Source organism: Schistocerca piceifrons, chromosome 4, assembly GCF_021461385.2.
Source record: "Schistocerca piceifrons isolate TAMUIC-IGC-003096 chromosome 4, iqSchPice1.1, whole genome shotgun sequence".
Taxonomy (NCBI): Eukaryota; Metazoa; Arthropoda; class Insecta; order Orthoptera; family Acrididae; genus Schistocerca; species Schistocerca piceifrons.
The window spans coordinates 423,202,610-423,222,358 of record NC_060141.1 but is presented as its reverse complement, the minus strand read 5'-3'; the positions used below and the strand labels follow the sequence as shown (position 1 = coordinate 423,222,358).

Sequence of the window (19,749 nt, the reverse complement as noted above, 5' to 3'; positions counted from 1 at the left end):
CCGAATGGCATTCTGTAATGGCCCAAGCAAATGGATGTCCTAAGGGGGTAGGTCAGATGTGCCACCACCTTCTGATGACCTCACCCTCCGTGCCCAGCGACTAACTGTACTACTGTCGACAGTAGATGCTCCATACACTTTGCACAAGCATTTGTGAATATTCCCCACAGTTTCTTTTTCTGCAGTGAGAAATTCAGTGACACCACATTGCTTGTAACTTACATCACTTATAGACAACATTTGGAAACTGTCCTGCAGTTCTGGTATCTCGGAAGTGACAGAAACTTGACGCACTAGCCCAGGAGACTTCAAATAATACATACGTAATGATTCACATTCATAGCATTGTTTTCAGCTGAGAAAAAGATGCAGTGCATTACTTTCTAGGCAACACTCATAGAACAACACAGATTACTGTACAGCATGAAATTACTAGTTCATTTCTGAGAGGTAACTATGACATCTACTGCAGCTCCACTGAATCATCATAAAAGGGTGTCATAGATAGATGTGGAGCACCCACTACAGTTCATGTCCCAGGTTAACTACATCTCATCAGAGGAGGAGGGGGGAGGAGGACGGGGAGGGGGGGGGGGGCACACCATCAATTCATACTGATTCTGAATATGACCGTAGAGGATGTGGTGCCTCCAGGATATTCAGAGTAGCCTTCTCCCGTGACTTCTTCTTTATCTCTTTCATTGCTTTTGGCAGCCATGACACATAGGAGCAGAAGGCAGAAGAGGAGTTGGCAGCTCTAGGACCTATAGCCCACAGTCTGCAGTTCCTTCAGTTACAGACTGGTGTGTAGAAGCCAGAGGAGGGTGTTGCTTCTCTGGCAGGGTAGGGGAATGGCTCCCACAGATGGTGCTGCAGGAACCATAAGAGGAGAATGCCAATAGAGCCCCACAGCCAAAATTATTTTGATAACTGCTGGAAGTCAATTAATTTCAGTGATTAATTTCGCAAGTACCAAAAGTGACCTGGCCACTATTATGACAAAAGTCGATACCATGGTGACAGAATATAAACAATCTTTTTTATAAGTTTCAAAATATGAGAAGTGATCTGAGATATTCAGTTCCTGTATTTTGAGTTCCTTAATTAGAGAAGAACACTTCACTGGTTGGGGAGGATGGTCATTCCCGCAACGGACACAGACAAGTGGTAACACACATGGTAGATTTTCATGAATTGGTCTCTCTCTCTCTCTCTCTCTCTCTCTCTCTCTCTCTCTCTCTCTCTCTCTCTCTCTCTCACACACACACACACACACACACACAAACTATGATTCTGACCTCCTGTAGAAGCAAGCTCCCTTCAAAAGTGAGGATGATATTCTGAAGATGAACTTATTATCTGGCAGACCTTGATGTACAGTCAGACATAAAAACTGACCGCCGGCCGGCCGCCACAGAGACTAAGTCCGAGTCGTTCACTTAAGGTGGCCAATAAAACTGACCGCTCTAAGTCCGGCCATCTGCACAATCTGGCAACACTGTAAGATGCGGAAGTGTTATGAGGAAGTGTTGCCTACTTCCGAGTTCATATAGCTGGAGTGAGCCCGTGGTCTTGCGGTAATCGTCGTGCATTCTAAACTTAGTCGCATGTTCGCGCCCAACTGTTGTTTTTTTTAACCACATTTCGGTCTGAAGTTATGAGTCTGATTGGACATCGAAGACAATTCGCTTAACATTCTACCCACCCGCAATAACAAGTATTCCAGAAACAAGTCCGCAGGACAGCTCGTGGCTGCGTCGCGATCATAACAGCTTACGCTTGAGCGTTTCCTCGCGCTGCAGTGGCTACCGGCCACCGGCCAGACGCCACCTGCCGCCTGAAATCCGGCGCCGCCCATGTGAAGGTGGCGCCACGCTGTCCAGTGTATGTATGAATGCCATTTTGCTTTTGAAGTTCTAGTTATCATCTTGCAGCTAAGCATTGGATTTTGCATACTTGAAAATCATGAACTACAGTTAAGCATTGTAAAATTGAGTCGCAAGTGGAAAAAGGTGTAACATCTGCAACACAACGTTTACTCTTGGTATAACAGAGGGGTGAATGTAGAGAAGGCAGCTAGAAGGATTTGAACTGAGCGTGGAGCAAGTGCTTTTGGGAAAAATAGCCAGAAAAAGATATTCTTGTTTCAACAAAGATCGTTCTGGCATGAATGATTTTCCACATTAAGGAAGTCTCGACTACTGATTTATGTGACATTTTACCATCATGCGACATTTGCATTCAACAGGCAAAGTTCAGAAGTCTGGTGTAGGAGTACTGCATGCTCTGCTCTAATTCGAAACAACAAAAATCAACGGAGTGACTATTATTGAACGTCATCAGGTCGCTCATTGAGCATTCCTTTGCAGTACTGTTACTGGTGACGTGTTATGATGCCTTTATTGTTAACTTCCTAAGAAGAAATGAAAGGCTGAGCCCCACCAAAAGACGCAGACTAGAATAAAATATAGTGTGAACACAATATTTTACACCTGATAGCTCCAAAAGTGTGTTTTGGGCTACGAATTCTGCCCCAAGGGGTGTGTGCAACACAGCTGGAATTTGTTGTCAACAACTGAGACACCTTTCGGTTGCAGTGTAAGAAAATCTAGCAACAAAACTACAAAAACTACATCACCTATGCTACTGCATGATAACTCACTCTGTTGATCTGAGAAACATAACCATCCAGGAGATTGATAGGAAAGTCATGTCAGATTGTTGTATATATTGCGAAAGAAAATTCAGCTGCTGATTAATTTCTCTTTGATGATTACTGTTGCGTTTAGTAAACTAATGTAAAATGCAAACAAAATATTCACTTTAGAAATTAAATTCAGCTTACTACAGAAACATCACGACGGCAGTCTATCTTAATAAAGCATTAAGTTCCAAAATGGTTCAAAGGTCTCTGAGCACTATGGGACTTAACTTCTGAGGTCATCAGTCCCCTAGAACTTAGAACTAGCTAAATCTAACTAACCTAAAGACATCACACACATCCATGCCCGAGGCAGGATTCGAACCTGCAACCGTATTGGTCGCGTGGTTCCAGACTGTAGCGAAGCATAAGTGTCTGTAAGACGATTGATCCTATTTTAACACGAATTAGTAGGATATTACCGACTTTTGACTTCGAAAAGATCTGTATTTACTTCATTTCCTGTATCATTCGCAAGTATTATGAAAATGTGGCATTTCATAGATAAAATTATGTATTCACAACAACAAAAAATATGTCAGCAGAAAACAAAAGTGGCATTATGAAATTGGCAGTACCGTAAGGTTTTTGCTCTGACAGTAATGGTTACTGAAAGTACCAAGACGAATTTTGCTCGAGCCCTGTCTACGATTCCCTTATTGAGTTTGTATCTGCCTGCTTGTAGCTCTACTACAAAAGAATAAAAAATCTGGCTTTCAGCGAGTCTAGAAAGGCGACCGACAGCAGCTTGCACCTGGTAGCCAAACATGTTACCTGAGAAATGGTATTTTCCTATAGTGGGAAGACATCCTTTTGTGGTTGAATTGTTGGCAAATATCAGTCAGACGTGTGCCGTTGGTCTAAGCGTTTCGATGTGATGAATTTCTACCAATGATTTTTCTACAGGTTTTTTCTGTCCCAAATATTGCTGAAGTCTCCATTTAGTATTTTCCCGTAATCTTGGTGAGCTTTGCTCATAGTATTTTCAAGTGTGTTCCAGAATTTTTCGACATTTTTGGTGTTTTTCTTATTTTCGATGTTGGTGGGGACATGTGCATTGATGAGTGTTTATTTTTTACTGGGGCTCTGATGAGCATAGTCATAAGTCGATTGTTGACGGGTGTGATTTCTTTGACAGAACTGATGATAGATCTGTGTTCGAGAAATGCCATGGCCAAGATTGGTACGCCTTTCGCGACCTTTTGTTGCATTTTGCTCTTGAAGATGCAATAGTTTCCGTAATGCGAGGTTTCATTGTCAGTTAGTCGTGATTCTTGAAGAGCAATGATGAGAATTTTTTTCGGTCGATTTATTATGAGAGATTATTTAGTTTTTGTATTTGGATCAATGTATAGATGTTTTGTTATAAAAAAAAGTTCTTATGTGTGTGAAATCTTATGGGACTTAACTGCTAAGGTCATCAGTCCCTAAGCTTACACACTACTTAACCTAAATTATCCTAAGGACACACACACACACACACACACACACACACACACACACACACGCACACGCACACGCACACGCACACACGCCCGAGGGAGGACTCGAACCTCCGCCGGGACCAGCCGAACAGTCCATGACTGCTGCGCCGTAGACCGCTTGGCTAATCCCGCGCGGCATGTAGTTTTCAAATGCATGTTTTCTGCTTGTAGGGAAATTTACAAGAGGTCTTCAATATTCTCTGCCATGCTAACCTGGCCTCCCCAGAATCCGAAATTCCAAATGCCGCCTGTCGACAGTTTGCACAGTTCATGTTTGCTTGTGTTTCATTGGTTTGGCCTGGGTGATTCCAGGACCAGACAGGACCGGAGGGTGTTGAAGCCTTTGGAAGCAAATATTTTCAGCCGAGCTCATTGAGCTAACAGACGGTGACCAGAGTAGCGGTGGTTTTCACTCAGGCGTGCGTCGATTTTGAGTTCAACGGATTGAGTAGTCGTTGAGGATTGTGTTGGTATTTGGTTCACCCCAAGTATTTGATTTCCTCGGTGCCACCCATATGGGGGAGGGTTTCCCCTATCGGCCCCACGGGATTATTATTGTTGTTATTATTATTATTATTATTATTATTATTATTATTATTATTATTATTATTATTATTGTCATTATGTCATCAGCAAATCCGATATGGTGCATCTTCCCACCACTGAAACAGATGTGCATTGTTCGACTCAGTATTTCCATCACATAAATATGGGTTATAATTATGTTACATTGCTGCTAGTAGACATATTTCTCACTTTTTCTTGGGCAGTTGCTACCTGTTACTCCATCATAGGAATTTATGTGTGCAGCATTGTTGCAATACAGACGTTCAAATTATCCGATTTCTGTAATTTCATTTCAATACCAGATCGTTCTAATCGGATTCAGCCAGTCAGGCTTAATGTGGATATCCGAATACGACTCTCATCATTTGATAGACTGGGTAAACCACATTCTTAATCGGACGGTTGAATCTAGATCACTTATTTATGACAGGGCCGGAATTCTTAAACACTGTGGAAAATAATAATACAATTTACTTATTACTAATATGTTATTTAAATATAAATATATGAACGAACGAGATAACAGTTTATTTACAGGAGCAGAGCCTCATCCATCATAGCAGAGCAGTGCGAGATTGGTTTCAGGGCCAAGAGAGGATAAAGCTGTTGCCGTTTGTTCCACGATCACCGTACATCAACCAGATAGAGAATATGTGGGCAGAGGTAACAAGGTCATTGCCATGTGGACCTACAAATGCAAGCGACCTTTGGACGAATATAGAAAACGTATGGTGGGAAGTAAACCATCACGCTACACTGTCGACGACTTAATGAAATCAATGCCCCTACACCTTCGAGAAATCTTAAGTAACGATCGTGGGTGGGTTGGTTACTAAAAGTATAATCGTCCACAAAACCCATGTGGACAATTATCTGATAGTTGGTCAAGCTTTGCTTTGTCGCAGCTGTTAAGATACAAGTCCATTTACTTTCAGTCTCCTCCTTACAATTCTTTCAATGCAAGGTAATTGAAAAATCTGATCCACTCGACGCCAACTGAGGAATTGACTGGTGCATGTGTTGTTCGACACACAGTAGTTGTCACCCTCACTGGAATCAATGACTGTTTGTTTGTGTGTGTGTGTGTGTGTGTGTGTGTGTGTGTGCGTGCGTGTTCACACACCATCTGAATCATTACTATTAACATTAGAGAGACAACCAACAATAAATATTGCATCAAATATGACTGTAAAGTATTTTGATGCGATGGGAAGTTACAAAATGAATTTTTACCCAACCCACGACCTGCATATTACGTTACATTAAGTAAGATGTATCGTTAGCAGAGACAGTGCGCTCTTGTTGTCGAGGCTCGCGACAAGTGCAGCAATTAGCAGTGCCCAATGCCGCCGCGATTTGTTTATGTTGGCTGACCGTGGACACTGCTGCAGACGCTTTGCCATAAACAGAAAGAAATCACCTTGGCTCTGACTGCAGTGAGCGGATATCACTGCCTGCGTGTTCTTATAGTAACCAATGTGAGACTCTACTCACAGGTGCCATGGGGCAATTGCAACAGGTATCATGTCATTAGTCATCAGAATATTAACCAGTGATGAAATGTCCACTCTATTTGAATCCCAAGAAAATAGGAACCTTCTCACAAAGGAATGTGAGGTGATATCAAAATTTATCCAACATACAAAAATTAACTGCAGGGCTTTCATGTATGCAGTAGTAGCACACAAGGAAATATTATGTCTTGGAAGCGTATATTTCATTTCCTCTTCTCATAGTAACGCCCTTGTTTTAGTATGAAGTGAGAAAAAAAAACACGAAAAACTAAAGTTCCTGAGAAGCATATCAGTCATTTCCTCTTCTCATATCATAACTTTTGTTTTAGAATGAAGTAAAAAAATAAACAGTTTAAAGTTGTGAAGCATAATATGACACCTTAGTAAGTCTATGTATGACACCAGATTCTTATCGTAGGCGCTATCGGAAACGCAAAAAGCAGGGAGCTGTCTATTCTTTTGTCGAACAGTCTGTCTCCTTTCATGCATTACTCCCACTAGGAGATTCTTATTTAATGATTTGTGGGCATCAAGTTCTTCAGCAGAACAAGCCTTATGTTATTGTGCTAATTACGGTATGGAAAAAATGCAACAAAGACGATTTCCCCTAAAGCAGTGGGGTTATTTGCAAATGTCTGTATTCAGCAATGACTGCAGCTGCCACAACACTTCACTTCACAGAATCCATGCGGCAGGCAACACAACTGTGCGTGCACTTCATACTAGAATAGCTTGGCCATCCCGGCCGGCATACTTGTATACTGACCATTCGTTATTTGACTAAATATGAACTACAATCTGATTCGCATATATATGACATGGCCGGCACAAACCAATGACTAAGGGTTGGATGCCGTTGAAGTCCCGTTACACTGATGGCAAGCAAATGTTCGCAAATCACCTCTATTGCCTCAAAAAACAATTGCATCTTAAATATCGAAGGACCGACGTCCACACTGTCACAGCGCATTGAAATACAGCTAAGACGGGAGATGAATATTTGTGACCGACTGGGCTTCGAACCTGGACCTCCTGCTTACTAGGCAGACATGCTGATCACTGCACTCTCTTTTTTTTTAAAAAAAAAAAAAAAGTTTGAGAAGTCTTTCAGCACCAGGTAGGCGGAGGCAAAGAGGGCAGAGGTCGAAGATCCGAGGCCTGGCCTCAATGGCTCCACCATACCTGTCACTGAGCAGCTGCATTATTCCCATGTATTCCATGTTTGCGCCCATATTTATCTTTAAATTGTGGAAAGAAATTGTAGTAGTAATTAAGGTAAAATAAATTACAGATTGCCGCCTCCAATGGCGTGCGTTCCTTGTAGAACGTAACTTGTTACAGTGAAAAGGGTAATGGAAAAATACATAAACATTCATTCAGAAATATATTCACAATTTAAGTTATTATGCTCTTAACCACAATCCGAGTTGGAGCTCTCTTCAGTTACAGCTAACCAGTGCACATCTATTGCACTATTGTAAGAACCGAGGTGCAGTATTTTGGATTTAAAATTTTGTACATTCGTTGTCAGAACTTATGAGACCAAGCTGCTTAGGTCATCCGTCCCTAAGCTTACACACTACTTAATCTAAAACTAACTTACGCTATGGACAACACACACGCCCATGCTGGAGGGAGGACTCGAACCTCCGACGGTGGGCACTGTCGGGACGCAGCAGCCAACCTCTTTTCAGCGCCTATCTACACACGCTCCTCGCCAGACGCGAATTCCCATCTTTGCCACATACCACATGCGCGGTTCTTTTGGGAATGTCTGGAAGGAAAGACACTACGAATCCGAGTTCGAACCTGGTCAGGCACAAATTTTCATCTCACGCCGTTGTTCTATTTTAATGCGCATGACAGCCTGGACATCTGTCCTTCAATCTTTAATTGATTAACAAGGCTGTCTATTTCGATTCGTAGTGTCTGTTCTTTCGGAAATGTCCAAAAGGACACACACACACACACACACACACACACACACACACACACACACACATTTTTATCTTAAGTGCTATTCGGAAAATGTTTGGCAACTCAATGATAGTGCTGGACTGGAGCTGCATCAACCTACTCATTTCACTAGATATATTTGTAATTTTCTGAACAATTCCTGTTTAATAAGTGACAGCGACAGTGTCTCTCATCGTTTACTTTGTAGGAAACATGCTTCTCTCTGCCCTAGCCTATACTATAGCAATGAGTGATTGCTCACATTCTTGATACCTCACTGGACGTGCTACTGGAACTGTAGCCAAAGATTCAAATCCCGCTGGAAAAGTATGTTTCTAGTCAGATGGTTTTGCTCCTCCCGTACTGTCATTGAAAACGATCACAACGAAATTAAGTATAGGTATCCCGTGAAACCCTTGAGTTCATACTGTGGTGCTGTGAAGATGAAAAAAGTAGTTTTTCACAATTATCAGATGACAGATGGAATTTGTCAGATTCCGCTAATTATGATTGCATTATTAACTGTTGATTCACAGGCGCTTTTCTGCCACTTATTGTAACTGTTATTTGAATGTTAGAGCTGGAAGAATAGAAACATCAAATTTTCGCCATATGGAATGTTCGAATTCACCGTAAGTCTTTCTTCACATTTCGAACGAAGGCAGAATATCCGTCAGGAAAGCTGATAACAATAAGCCAGGCCATGCCTGTCTTCTGGTGGACGTGCCAATGACAGGGATCTCAATAACAATATTGTACAGCAAATATACATTGCCAACTCAACCACTGGAGAAGTTCCATAACTGTGAATCGCGTCTGGTGAATACGCTTTCAAGGTTTCTGTCCGATTAAGTCAGTAAAACACAAATAATTTCCGCAGTTATTAATTTATGACATTTAGTTTGCATTCAGTGCATCGATGTATTACAAGTAATTGCACTCTAGCCCCTAAACCTAGTTACAGAAATGTGAATAAGACTCATTGACATATAATGAGGATCTTGCCACCCGCAACTTTGAATCGAAGCTATAGTCACTTATGAGGTCACTCACAGAAAACATCTGCTGGTATCCTTTCTGGCAGTATAACTCAAACTTGGCAACAGCGCAGAATATGTTTGGCAACTCTAAGGTTCGTTTGAGCAGTTACCAGAATGCGCCAGACAACAGGCTGTACTGCGCATGCGCAGCTACGATGACGTAGGCAGCCCGTGCTTGGTGCTTGCTTTGCTCATACGCTTTTTGTCGTATTTCTGGTGGGGCATCACGTGACCATGTGTAGCCGTGCCGCCCGGGCGGCATGTTGTTGAGAGGACATACTGAATTGTACTTAGAGAAATTGTTTTATCATATCCCACACAGATAAAGGATGCAAATAAGGAAGCAGTTCTTGGCTTTTGAGTCATTTCAAAATTAGACTCCACAGCTCGAAGTACCATAAAATTTTTGACAGTTTTTTTTTCTAATTCGTGCTCTGCAATGTTGTCATGTAGCATTTCCAACACGTTTACATCTACACATCACTGCAAAAAGCTACTAGGATGGATTACAAATTACTTGCAACAACAAAAGAGAGAGTTTCTTGTGTAGCTTACACCGGAATAAAGGACAATAAATTTCATGACTATTTCAAAATGTGAAAAAATTAACGTGGTTGTCTATGAGGCAAAGAAACTGTACAACTGACAGTTTATATTCTACTCTAGGAATAAATATGAAGCCATGTGGGGAGTTAAAACGATAAAACATGGTATGCTGCCAGTCTAAAATTTAGCATAGAATGGCATTCTATAAATTTAAGACATAAACACAAATTAAGAAATAACTTCAGGCCCAGGGGAAGTACGAGACACGTGCCTTTTGATCAAAAAACACTTTCACAGAAGGCAGATCTATAAAATTCTGCTACAGCTGTCATTATATTTGAAACAAAATATTTAGTTCAAAACCACTGATCAAATTTGCCTACTTAGCTTCAAGTCAATGTTTACGTATGTTCGTACATATATAACATTAAGAGATCTTACAGTGTCATACAAGGAACGGGACATCAGAGACTACTCCAGCAGCATCGGAATTCCATAAACCATACTAAATGCTTCATTCCTCTCTAATTGCACATTTCTATGTCCAGATGGACTGAAGTTCCTGATATTCAGCTTTTCATGTGGTTCTCGTGATACAAATTTTCTTGGAGGTCCAGTACTGTATTCTCATATTTGGTTCTTTATTATGGTATAACGTCATTCGTCCCAGAAAATGAAAATTTGCACTTTAAATTGAACGAGGCTGAAAGTAGCCAATAGCGCGGAATGAAACACTTCGCTTCGTTTCAAATAAACAAACTGCCTCAGCGGAAAAACAAAATTAACTGAAGCAAATTTCTCTATAAAACAGACAGAAACAGCTTCATTAAGACATTAATGGCTGATTACTAATAACCTGGAAATAATATAAAATCAGAAAATTGAAACTACTAACTTATTTTGGTCTTTCATGGTTATGAGAATGTATATTAATTCACTTGATGGCTCCCGGCCACAGAAATCTGTTTTGTTTTCATTTGACATGGGAGCTGTAAACGAAGACACGGCCACAGGTCACGTGAGGAAGGGCCCCCCCCCACTATAACTCAGCTTGCTCTGCGCATGCGCGAATCTGGCAGCTTGGGCGTGCCAGGAAAATTTTTCCAGGTAGCTTCTGGCTACTTGCTGCTACTGCTCGTACACCAAACAGCCACGCTCCAAGTAGCCAGAAGCAGGAGGAAGGCACTGCTCATACGCGAATTCAGCTCTGCGCATGCGCACGAGCCCGCTGGCAACTGCTCATACGAACCTTAGCCTGTGACCAACGAGTTACTTCCTTGATGGCACAGAACTCTCCTGCTAAATTCACTTGATATTATCGTGTCATTTCAATTTAATACAGAGTGATTTTCGCTTGAGACGTGACATAAGGATATCAGTTAATCCTTTTGAGTCCACGAAAGTCGTTCCACATGAGAAATACAACTACTGTCGCCTCTGATGTTGCGGTTTATCTGCCATAGCGCTTACTGGGTCAATAACTAAGTGGAAGACACCACGCCTATTCGCTAGCTCGTAGGGAACATGCTTGCCTGTCAGGTGCATGCTGCCTCTGTTCGCCTTTCGAGCCTTGCCGAAAGCTAGATTTTTAATTGTTTTGTAGCAGAGCTACAAGCAGGCAGATACAAATTCAATGAGGGAATCTTAAGACAACGCTCTAGCAAAATTCGTCTTGCTTCTTTTAACAAACCTTTGTGTCAAAGCGAAAACCTTGAGGTACTGCTAAATTCATAATGCCACGTTTTTGTTTTCTGCCGACATATTTTTTGTTGTTGTGAATACATAATTTTATCTATGAATTGCCACATTTTCATAATACTTGCGAAGCAAATCATGTGAAGTAACACTTCAACAACTTGTTGGGAAGGTGGAAAAAGCACTACCCTTTCTGGATGCTCTCTGTCTCTTCCTGAATGTCGAATAATACGACCTTCGAGTAAATGGTTACAGATGAAGAACCTAGTGGTGAATGAACTCATAGATGAGCTGAATGCGGGAGACTACTCTTGAAAAGAATAAGTAGACGATCTATTCACAGTAAGACTTAGAAAATTTGCTAGTACTGTTAAACCTATGTGCACTGAACATTGTGAAAAAGCGTTTAAAGACGAGCCCCACGAAAATTGGTGTAGTATTATTTATGGGGAAGCATGTCCAGCACACATACTGAAAAATTATGTTTCTTGATGAAGCTTTAGAGAGGGTTGTAGTGTATCTAGAGGTAGCCCTGGATGGAAAACTATTATGAACACCTCACATAAAGAATATGTTCCATTGCGAAAGATAATATTATAAGCACTAGAAGCTGCTGTAGGGTAAACTGGGGTCTATACCCAGTACGTACTGGATATAAATCCCTGCAAAAAGACCAATGATAATTTTTTGACCTATAATATGAACAAAGTCGAACAGAAGGTGGCTGCTAGGGAGTCTGGCAAAGTGCAGAGACTGGCCTGCTTTCACAAACAGATGGAATTAGCAGGACATCCACTCTTGGAATGGATATTATGCTAGACATGCCCGCCTTACACCTGTGGCTTAAAATGGAGGCAGCGGCAGGGACATAAAGGCTAAAAATTGGAAATAACTGGATACAGTTGGAATATACGGAATCCCAAATCAGTAAGGCGATGGCTGGGGAGATGCCGACTAACTACACAACAACTTCTAGCTGTTTCAATAAACTTTGCCATGTAACAGTTGGAAGCAGGGAGCAGTGCAAAAACGAACCACAACACCATGCAGGAGACATAATATATTGACTGACAGGTCGAAAACAGATGAAAGTACCAGGTCTGGGGTACTGCCTAGAATCTCTCTAGGGAAGATGGCCACAGTAATACACTTTTTTTTCTGTCAGCATGTGCACGGAGGAAAATTAGAATAGACCCTACAAAAATCGTAGCATCTACTTTTATTCAGACAGCCAAGCAGCTCTGAAATCTGTATCAGCCCCTGCAACTAGATCGAAGGTCATTGCAGAATGCCATGAAGCATTTTCTTTCGAACATGTCCGAAAGAACAGACACCACACATATATCCATATACTGGGTGTTTCAGGAGGAATAGTACATACTTTAGCAGGTGGTAATACAGACGAAAAAAATTCCATATAAATGCGTCCACTTTTTATTGAGTACAGAGATATAGCTGTTAGTACGTAATGCTAACGAACTCAAAGCAAATGCAAATGAGGACATTCAAAGTTGATTTTCAAAAATTCACCAACCAACTTCAATGCACATTTGACTTCTCTTGATAACACCACGTGTAGCCTTACTGAGGTCGTCTTTGCGTTCTTTTATGAGGGCTGCACTATTCATAACCCAAACGATCAAATCGGCTCTTGGGTTTACTTTTCATTTGTAGACTTCGCCTTTAACCATCCCCGAAGACAAAAATCCAAAGAGATAAGGTCCGAGGACCTTGAAGGCCAAGAAAAGTGCCCATATCTAATGATCCACCTTCCAGGAAAAGTTAGGTTTGGATAATGTGTCACCTGACTACTAGAATGTGCAGGAGCCCCATCATGCTGGAGGAACATATGCATTCTTGTAGCCAAATGAACCTGCGTCTCTGTTCTTACAATAGTGCAACAGGTGTGCACTGGTTGGATGTAACTGAAGAGAGACTCCAACTCGGCTTGAGGTTAAGGGCGAATCCCAAGCGCATGGCCACGAACTATTGGGAGCGGAAACTTAATGTCATCGGAACCTTGTTGAAGGACCATGACATGCGATTGTTAGACAGACTGCAAAAAGTTCACTTTATAAATGCATACATACTTAGCAAAATATATCATGTCGCAGCAGTCTTACCGATACTGCAGGTCACTGCACATAAAATATTAGCTGTAGCCTCTTGGTATGTGTGGAAACAAAATATCTTCAAAGTATCCCTCCACATGGCGACTTTGCAGAGGCAAAATGGAGGACTTGGAATTAAAGACGTGCTTTTAAACTAGTACATGCCACTAAGACAGGCATCACGAAACTTCTGTTCCTCTCGTTAGAACCTGGGGATAGGAACGCTCCTGTTAATGTAGCATGCCAGCCTAGATTACGTCCGAAAGCACAATGGCGATTGGAGCTGTATAAGACTTCCACCAGCACAAACCAACACTAGAACCGTCTATGATTATATTACCACATATCGTCTTCACAAACCAATTCCGGTAAACGAACCTACAAAAAACTGGAGGAACGTCTGGAAAAATATCAACAATAAAATTCTATCAACTAGAGTCAGTGCCGTATGGTGCGACGTTGTAAACAAAACCATACCCTCAGCAGAACAATTATGGAAAATCAAATTGAGACCATCTCCATACTGCGACAAATGTCGGCTTGTAGAAACTGTAGCGCACATCTTCTTATGTGAAAATAGAATCAGAATTTGGAACTGGACTAGGAAGACATTAGCACTATCAGCAGAACCGCAGAAAGTCATACACCGATAACTGAAGCTTTACAACCCGACTGGAAATGTTACCCGTCCGCAAAGAATAACAGTTATTCGTGGCTTCTGGGACAGTTTGTGTTTTACGTCGTAACAAACAGAACTTAGAAGAGTACATGTTTTATATTACAGAAGAACATTTTAAGCTGAAGAATAATAACAAATATAAGGAATGGTTTCAAATTTTTTTATCTATTTCTTTATGTGGACTACGAAGAGGTGAACAGTTTTTTTGATTAGAAGCAGAATACTGTCCTTTCACATTTTTTTTTATTTCTGGAATATTCTTTTACGTTGGTTCTAAAATCAGAACTGTTCTAATTTGGCAAAACCCCCCTCCGGCTCCGAAATTTTTTTCATTTGTGGAAAAATATATGGCTTCCTTACAGACCTCATATGCATCCAGTGCAAAATAACTTAAATTGTGAATATATTTCTGAATAAATGTTTGTTATGTATTTTTCCAAAATCCAATGCTTAGCTGCAAGATGATAACTAGAACTTCAAATGCGAAAATGGCATTCATACATACACTGACAGCGTGGTGCCACCTTCACATGGGCGGCGCCGGATTTCAGGCGGTGGGTGGCGTCTGGCCGGTGGCTGGTAGCCGCTGCAGCGCGAGGAAACGCTCGAGCGTAAGCTGTTCTGATCGCGACGCAGCCACGAGCTGTCCTGCGGACTTGTTTCTGGAATACTTGTTATTGCGGGTGGGTAGAATGTTAAGCGAATTGTCTTCGATGTTCAATCAGACTCAACTTTAGACCGAAATGTGGTTAAAAAAACAACAGTTGGACGCGAACATGCGACTAAGTTTAGAATGCACGACGATTACCGCAAGACCACGGGCTCACTCCAGCTATATGAACTTGGAAGTAGACAACACTTCCTCTTAACACTTCCGCATCTTACAGTGTTGCCAGATTGTGCAGATGGCCGGACTTAGAGCGGTCAGTTTTATTGGCCACCTTAAGTGAACGACTTGGACTTAGTCTCTGTGGTGGCCGGTCGGCGGTCAGTTTTTATGTCTAAGACTGTACATGACATACGAAGGATCCGTCACTTCTACAAATGTTCGCATAGTTCTTCATCTGTCCACTATGTTAGGTCCCGGTGAAAATTTAAACCCCTTCCAGGTTTAGATTCTTACAGAATGTTATGGTAATACTGCAGTATGTCAGCAAGTTGTTTACAAGGCAGTAATTCCCAAGATTGGGTAGGATTTGTCTTCTTGATTATGATGGAACCACTTTGTAATCTACTAAGGGGAAAAAAAACACTTGGCTTAGTAGAGAGAAAGGATCTTCCCCCTCTTCCGATGCAAACCAGGAACTGAGGGAAGCAAGTGTCTGCAAACCACTTGGTCTTGTTTTCCTTCCATGGTGTGGCCTAGGAGGGTAAATTCTTAGCTACATCATAGACTGCACTATTGCTGTTGTATGAAGGGACTGCCAGAGGCTCACAGTCACTGAGTGATAAAGTTGGTCTTTTCATGACACCAGATATCCACCACAGTACCAACTAGTCTGAACGAGGGCTCTTCCCCATGTGCCACCCAGCCAGAGGCCATCTGGCTTGATGACCAGAGCCTGGAGACCCAGTTCCCCCAAACGGACAGGCACCTACTCCTCAGCATGCGAGAGGAAGTGACAGCTCAAGCATCAATAGTTTGATACCTACATGGTCAGGATGCTACCACTGTACAGGTATCTGATGATCCCCCATATGGGATGGTTGTTATGCTTCCTTCCCCACACAGCACACAATTCTGTAAAAAATTCTTCTGTAAATTTTGTTTGGAAAGGTGGAGGTCAAACCCACATGTGGGAACCAAAAATAAGTAGCCGAAATGTGTGGTGTAAAATAAAGGGAAAAAGCCATAATCTACATCCTATGAATAAGTTAGACAGCATGGAATCTGCCATACAGGATAAGTTCTAAAAATGACACAGTCAGAGAATAAAATTGCAATATGTGAAAGGAAGAAGTACTGCAAAAGCTTGGAGTGTAATGCTAGCCGTGGACGTACTCGCAAAGAGTTGCAAGCCCCGTGGGGAAGACTTATCCAATTGCAGCTTACTGTCTGTCACTTTGAGTCTATTTCTGCTGTCTTGACTATGGTTCCTACAGCAAATAGAAACTGTAGATCATAGGGAGGAGGCACAATGAGGTGTAGGATTTTCCCATGCATATTCACTGACTGGCACATCTGCTAATTTGTTTCCTTGAGGTCTCGTGCCCAGGGACCCAGCAGAAAGATACTTCCTGTACAGTCTTTGTACATAGAAGATTATAGCAAATACTTATCAGCTGGGAAGATGCATTGTATAGCTCTAACAGCACTCAGAGTCTGCTAGACAAGGAATTTTGCATCAAGCATGTTTCTCCTTTGCCCCAGCAAGCTCCAGATTACACATAACTGTGTCAAGCATAACTACTGGTAACAACAATATGAAAAGGATACACTACTCATCTCATCATTGAGTAGATGACTGGCACATCAAAAGGCACTTCTAGCTACAATTTATCAGACTAAGTCCTTCATCAGACATAGACAAAATGACACACACACACACACACACACACACACACACACACACACACACACACACCAGTCATTTCTGGACACTAAGGCCCAACTGCACCTACAGACAACTCTCTCTCTCTCTCTCTCTCTCTCTCTCTCTCTCTCTCTCTCTCTCTGTGTGTGTGTGTGTGTGTGTGTGTGTGTGTGTGTGTGTGCTCTGTGCGTGTGTGTGTGTGTGTATGTTGTTTTGTCTATGTCTGACAAAGGACTTAGTATGATAGCTACACAATTACACAATATTTAGCTGTGTCTTTCCTACACAATATTTAGCTGTCTTTCCAAAGTGCCTGTCTGCCACTCAGAGCCCAATCTATGAGGTGAGTAACATCAAATCTTTTCATATTATTGTTATCCCATCCCAGACTTTCCACTGTTTTGACAACTACTGATAAAATAAGTTTGGTAAATTGATCTTGTGAACTGGCACAAGAGAACCTCAGAGCAACCATCAGTATCCCCTAGAACTCACCTGTTAGTGTCACATAATTGCAGAGCTCATACAAAATTTTACAAACCACTAATAAAGTGCTCTAAAGCTTTGTAAGATTGGAGCAGGCATGTCTCCCTGGTGTCCAATGCGTGTGACTAAGTTACTTCAGTGTGCTCCAGGTCTCCAGAAGCCTGACCTTCATGTCACTTAGGTATGGTACTAACATGAGCTTTGAGTCAAGTACAAAGACTCAGAAACTTACACAAACCTTGAAATTTTGTATTATGTTTCCTCACCAGAAAAGTTAGATCAGTTAAAAAGTACTATGAGACAGGTTAACACGAAATTTATACACACATGCACTTGCTGTAAAAATAGTTAAAAATCGGCAATTTCAACTCCCTCCAATCCTGTAACTGTGAGTTGGAAGTATTGTGTTTTATGGACTATAAGACGCTATGGACTATAAGACACACCTTACTTTTTAAGCATTTTTTTAAAAAATAACAATTTTACCATTTTTACTATTAGACTGCAAAGCCACACTCAAAAAAGTTTGATAAAACCATTTTTAAATTCCTGAAAATTGTCATCTAGTTTTGGCCGTTTTGCATTCAATACTCTATTTGCACATTTAGTGTTCCTCTTTTTATCAGCTATTCTTTACTAGCCCGCCAATTGCGAATGGTTTTTTCCGTTGGTGGAGGGCCGAAATGCTGCTCACCTGCTCTGTTTCCATGTTGTTCTCCATACACAACTACTTTCAATTTATAGCCAGCATCATTGAATACCCTTCTTTTTATCCATTAGAATATACTGATACTGATAAACACAAATTACTTTCAATTCAAGTTCAATGGCACTGTAGACTGCAATAATGCATCATAGGCTACACAGCGTTCTGGCTTTGTGATGGTGGGGCGGGAGGGAGACAGTGTTAGCAAGCTCGTGAATCCTTGCAATTCATGTTTGTTGTTGCATCAGCACGCTGTTGCTGCCAGTTGAATCCAATGTTGCCAGAGATAGGCCATTTTTAAGACTGGCAGGAATTATAAATCAAACACTGGACATTTTTATATTAATTTCAAGTATATGACAGACCTGGATTTTTGAGGTAATTTTTCAAAGAAAAAAGAGTGTCTTATAGTCCGTAAGATACTCAAGAAAATGGCTGTTGTAGGTTTGCAAGAGAAAGAAAATACAGTAAAATTATTCACAAACTCAGATATCTGTACTGGAATACTTTCAAGGGCATTATACTGTTAGTAGCAACAACAAAGTGAAATGAAAGGTAAAGATACCTGGATTTAACATTCCGTTGACACCAAGGTCATTAAACAAAGCATACTGACAAGACTGGGGAATGATTGGGAAGCAAATACACCATATCCCATTCAAAGAAATCATCGATTTAAGGAATTCAGGGAAGACACAGATAACCAGAATCTGAATGGCCAGATGAGGAACTGGATTCTGCACCTCCCAAATGCACGTCCAGTGTCTCGACAACTGGACCATCTGGCTCAATAAAGCCAAGAGACTTGCACGAAAAACACTTTCCTCATTAGTACCATTATTGTACTCTAATCATCATCTGGGTATCTGAAATAAAATTTGGATAGAATGGACTGTATGGATATTGGCAGGCTGGAGCTTCCATAAACATATATGGGTTGTATGCATTTTCCGACTACAAATATATTTCTGTTAGACGCTGTCTAGGAATACTGTGCCACAAATTAGTATTGTACAATTTTTCTATAATCAAAAATGTTTCTTGGGAATGCATGTCACATAGGCCTGACTCCCAAGTAGCCAAATGATCAACACCTGTACAGAGTGGCTAAGTAGCTTTCTAGTTGCAGGTGCACTGACCGTTTGCCACAAAGCCAAGAGACCATCACTCATTTGTTAGGTAAAGTGCTTACTGACTGATTTTAAAAAAAATGTGTAAGATACAATGCATCCATGCCAGTAATACGCCCATTTATCCACAGAAACACACAATTATTTAAAACCTGAAAATATTTTTAAAAATTGTCACCTTGCACACTTTTTTACTTGTGAAATCATATTCAAACTCATTACACATAGAACTGCCATATCGATTCTTTCAATACTCCAGTTCTGAATCGGTTGGGTTACACTTTTAGAGTTATTTTATGCCTTTTGCCTTTCAAGTAACTCGTAGATAAAAATCAAATACAGACAAGTCCATCAAACAAAGCACCCGCCTGTCTTTCCTTATAGTACATTCTTCTGTAACAGCTTCATGAATGTTAGATACATTTGGTATGTAGCTGTAACTGAAGGAACCACAGACTGTGGGCTATGGATCCTACGGCTGCCAACTCCTCTTCTGCTCCTGTGTGTCATGGCAGCTAAAAGCAGTGAAAGAGATAAAGAAGAAATTTGTTTCTGGAAAAAGCTGTACTGCTGTTCCTTTTACTGAGAGTAGAAATTCTT

At 41.2% G+C, this 19,749-nt stretch overlaps 1 protein-coding gene across 3 annotated transcripts in view; it reads right to left on the bottom strand.

The window, feature by feature from the left end:
* LOC124796277 (mediator of RNA polymerase II transcription subunit 15) overlaps window positions 1-19,749 on the bottom strand; it is a 168,029-nt gene that overhangs the window by 133,618 nt on the left and 14,662 nt on the right. The gene's annotated exons all lie outside the window — the stretch shown is intronic.